The sequence below is a fragment of the Oratosquilla oratoria genome, chromosome 3 (assembly GCF_046742065.1).
Source record: "Oratosquilla oratoria isolate Oo_2021 chromosome 3, ASM4674206v1, whole genome shotgun sequence".
NCBI classification, from domain to species: domain Eukaryota; kingdom Metazoa; phylum Arthropoda; class Malacostraca; order Stomatopoda; family Squillidae; genus Oratosquilla; species Oratosquilla oratoria.
Genome location: NC_134779.1, coordinates 32957088 through 32962087, shown reverse-complemented (window position 1 = coordinate 32962087; position 5000 = coordinate 32957088).

Sequence of the window (5000 nt, the reverse complement as noted above, 5' to 3'; positions counted from 1 at the left end):
ACTCCATATATGGCAATTACACTCTTTCGGCCTGGCTGGCTGGATGGAGACCAGATCGCAGTCTTGGGAGAACGCATGCGCGGTTGGTGTGAATGGACGGAAGAGCACTGAACCCGCTGAGAACATATAATATATATATATAATTTTTTTTTTTTTTTTTTTTTTTTTTTTTTTAAGGAACAATTTCGTTTTTGTGTCTTGTATGTTGACTGGTCTTCCTCCTGAGGCGGTCTGCCCAAATTGAGGCCAGGGTGGAAGCTGGTTCTGCTGTCTTGGGACGGGACATGTATTTACCAGTACAAGTCTTGGGACCCGCCTGGGTGAGGCTTACCCTCGTGGGGTACCGGCGTTGCAACCCTCACGCGTCCAAGGACCTGTCCGACGCTTGGGATCGAACCAGAACTAGATTCGGTTATTGTTCGGTGTCTCAGGATACTGTGTGGCGGTGTTCTTCTTCCCCCAGAGAGCTGTTGGTGCGGTTGAAGCTGACGCGGGCCATGTAGGGGAAGGGTGGGGAGGGGGAGCACCTACATCAACATTTTTATTATGTGGTCATCTACCAGTTTGGGAGAAGACAGCTGCCCCCTCCTCCTCCTCCTCTTCCTTCTCTTCCTCCTCTTCCTCTCTTCCTCCTCTTCTTCCTTTTCCTCCTCCTCCTCTCCCTCCTCTTCCTCCTCCTCTTCCTCTTCCTCTCCCTCCTCCTCCTCTCCCTCCTCTTCCTCCTCCTCTTCCTCCTCCTCCTCCTCCTCTCCTCCTCCTCTCCCTCCTCTTCCTCCTCCTCCGCCTCCTCCACCACCTCCTTTTCTTCCCCCTTTGTCTCTTATCTTTCTTCTTCCTTCCTCTTCTACCTCTCCCTCTCTTCGCACACCTCCTCCTCCTCCTCCACCTCCTTTTCCTCCTCCTTTGTCACTTATCTTTCTTCTCCCTTCGTTCCTTCCTCTTCCGTCCCTCCTCCTCCTCCTCCTCCTCCTCTTCACTTTTCCTATTGGTTTCTCTCTCTCTCTCTCTCTCTCTCTCTCTCTCTCTCTCTCTCTCTCTCTCTCTCTCTCTCTCTCTCTCTCTCTCTCTGTCCGACAACATGTGTAGGTACAAAGCCACCTGGACTGTGGCAGCATGGAGCTGTGTGTGTGTGTGTGAGACACAAATGTCTTGGATCACGTGTTGTACTCATGATCGACAACTATTACCCTCCTGGGTGAGAGCTCTGAGCCCATATATGGCCTAATCTATGGGTAATGCTGATCTCTCTCTTTCACTCTCTCTCTCTCTCTCTCTCTCTCTCTCTCTCTCTCTCTCTCTCTCTCTCACACACACACACACACACACACACACACACACACACACACACACACACACACACACACACACACACACACACACACACACACACACACACAACTCCTTGCCCACCATAGTTAGAGTGCCGGCTTGCTTTGCAGCGATGCTGAATTTTTCAGCCCTGGGCGGGACTCGAGCCCGGATCGCTGATTTAGTGGTTCACCTCGATACCACTGCACCGTCGAGCCGTGTGTGTGTGTGTGTGTGTGTGTGATTATTCATATTCACCCAGATCGTTGAGTCGTGGCTGAATCAGTCTCATAATATCTCGTCTCTTTAACGAGGGTGATGCAGACAAGGTCATCATATTAAGACAACAGGGCAGGACTTGCAGTAATGAATTTAAATTGGACGAATTTAGATTTAAGAAGGAAATAGGCAAGAACCGGTTTACTAATAGGGTAGTTAACGAATGGAATAGACTTGACTTAGTAACCAGGTTGTTAGTCAGCGCTGACTCAATCGGTTGCTCTAAGAGGAGGTTAGACAGCTTTATGGAAGAGGATGACAGGTGGTCATGGACATGGAACTGCCTAGTGTAGGCCGTATGGTCCTTTGCAGGCTCCTGCATTCTTGTCTTCTTTATGTTGTTTTATTTAATTTTCGTTTATTTTAGTTTATTTGATCGTAAATCAATGCTAGCTTGCCCTCCCCTGGCCCGCCCCCTTTATTTATTTATTTATTTGTTTATTTTCTTGTTTCAGTGGTCTAGAAATATTGCAAATACAGATAGAAAATAGTAGGTGTGTGTATATATGTATATATATATATATATATATATATATATATATATATATATATGTTGAAGTACGGAAGACAATTGAGTTATCATTCTCAAAGTACTTCCACTCGTATAATATTTAATTTTATTTATTTTTTATTATTATTATTATTATTATTATTATTATTTATTATTATTATTATTATTATTATTTGAAGGCGCGCGCCGAATGAAGACAATATTGTTATTCTGTTCTGTCTTTTTGCTTCAATTGTGAGTGAGCGAGTGTCTGCAGAGCGCCCGAGGGAGGCGGCCCCGCCCAAGGTGCGGGCAACTCCGCCCAGCGACGCGTGATTCACCACTGCCGTCTTGGGTCACGTGCTGGACACGTGATCGACAGCTATTGCCCTCCTGGATGAGAGCTCAGAGGTCATGTGTGGTCTGGTCCAAGGGTAACGCTGTGACGTCAAAACACACACAGGCACACACAAGCATACTTGCCCACCAGAGCTAGGGTGCCAGCTTGCAGTGTTCCGACGCGTTTTAGTCCTGGTCGGGGACCACTACACCAGCAAGCCGGTGTGTGTGTGTGTGTGCTTTGTGTGTGTGTGTGTGTGTGTGTGTGTGTATGTGTGCTTGTGTGTGTGTGTGAGAGAAAGAGAGAGAGAGAGAGAGAAAGTGTATTTGTGTATGTGTATGAGTGTTTGTGTGTGTGTGTAAGTGTATTTGTGTAGGTGTGTGTATGAGTGTGTGTGTGTGTAAAAGTATATTTGTGTAGGTGTGTGTGTGTACGTGTGAGAGAGAGAGAGAGACCGAAAGAGAGAGAGAGAGAGCGAGAGGGGTTTTCTTTGCCTATTTTTCCTTATGTAAATATTATGAAGACCTCAGTCTCGTCTTTTCCTTTTTTCCAACCAATGTGGGAAGTGTCTCCTTCTATTTGTGTGTGTGTGCGCGTGCGCGCGCGCATGTCAAACCTTATTGTAATCTAATTCATCTAAGTCAATTTAGAACAAGTTAATTGAGAGGTTCACCCCCGTTTCAATACGGGCGGAGGAGTCTCTCTCTCTCTCTCTCTCTCTCTCTCTCTCTCTCTCTCTCTCTGTCTCTGTATCTTAGCCTCTCTTTCTTTCTCTCTCTTTCTCTGTCTCGTAGTCTCTCCCTCCTTCCGTGTCTCTCTCTCTCTCTCTCTCTCTCTCTCTCTCTCTCTCTCTCTCTCTCTCTCTCTCTCTCTCTCTCTCTCTCTTTCTCTCTCTGTGAATAAAGTCGTCGGGCGTCAGTCACAGCAAAAGGTTGATAATTAATGATAATAATACTAATGATTGGATGAGCTCATCGTCTTAATGATCTGCAGAAGAAGTGGCCAGATAGACAGACAGACAGACACACACACTTCTTCGAGTAAACAACGAACTCGTCCTTGAGGGAGGAGGAGGAGGAGGAGGAGGAAGAAGAAGAGGTCGAGAAGGAGGAGGAGGAGGAGGAGGAAGAGGAGAAAAGAAAAAGACGAGTAGGAGAAGCAGGAAGAGGATGCAGAAGAGGTAGAAGAAGAAGAAGAAGAGGAGGAGGAAGAAGAAGAAGAGATGTCTCTGCTGCTTCTTCTCTCCCTCCTCCTCCTCCTCTTCCTCTTCCTCCACCTCCCCTTCTTTTATCTTTTCCTCCTCTTCCTCTTCCTCCTCCTCCCCTACCTCTTCTTTTCCTTCTCCCCTTCTTCCTCTTGCCTCTTCCTCCTTCTTCCCCTCCTCTTTCTCCCCCTCCTCCTCTCCCTTCTTGTCCTCCTCCTCTTCTTCTTCCTCATTCCCATCCTCCTCCTCCCTCTCCTCCACTTCTATCTAACTCTTGTATCTCCTCCTCCTCCTCCTCCTCCCAGTGCCTGCCCTCCCCCTCCCCCTCCCTCCCCCGTCCGCCGCTGCCATTCACTCGAGTGATGTCTTGCGATAGAACGTCGTCGTCGTCGTCGTCGTCGATGGCTCTATCGACTGGTGCCAACTCGAGGTAGGGAGGGAGGGGGTGGGAGGAGGGGGAGACCCTCCCCCCCGGCTGATAAAGCATCGATCGTTCTCTCTCTCTCTCTCTCTCTCTCTCTCTCTCTCTCTCTCTCTCTCTCTCTCTCTCTCTCTCTCTCTCTCTCTCTCTCTCTCTCCACACACACACACACACACACACACACACACACACACTGTCATGTGCATACTGGGAGTGCACATGACACGCGCCATTTGACAGTCACTTGTTTTTGTAATGTTTGATAGACATCGTTCAGGCACATTTGCGCATTTCCCTGTTTGACCAGGCTCCAGCCTCCACAAGTGTTTTCCCCCTCTTGGGTGACGTTTCGCCACTTCATCGACGACATGACGTCAGAACGTTCGCCTCTTGCCCGCCAGCGAGCGCTAACTGTTGGTTTTATGTTATGTATGTACATAGTATATATATATATATATATATATATATATATATATATATATATATATATATATTATTTCCAATTTCATTATTGATAGTAGTATTGTAATTATTGTTATTATTATTGTTATTTGGCACAAAATTGGTCGTATGACAATTATCATTTACGTAAGGAAGTGAGGCACACACACACCTTTTCACATAAGGAGCGCTGACAGCAATCGACTGATCTCTCACCATACAACTGTTAGCCTGTGACACAAAAACACAGTCCCACACGAATACAACACAAACATCAGTCCAATGTTTCTTTGCAGAGAGATCTGCGGGAGGAACATTGCGCGACTACCCGTGACGTCATGTCGTCAGGTTTCATTCCAGAGGTGGAAACAGTGTAAAAATAATTATAATAGATAATTTGATAAATAGTTACACAAAACAAATTTAATCAATAGAAATAAAGTAAAAAAAAAATTAAAATGAAATGGATATTCAAATGAATAGTTAAAGTAGGTACTATTTGAAAACTTTTGTGTAT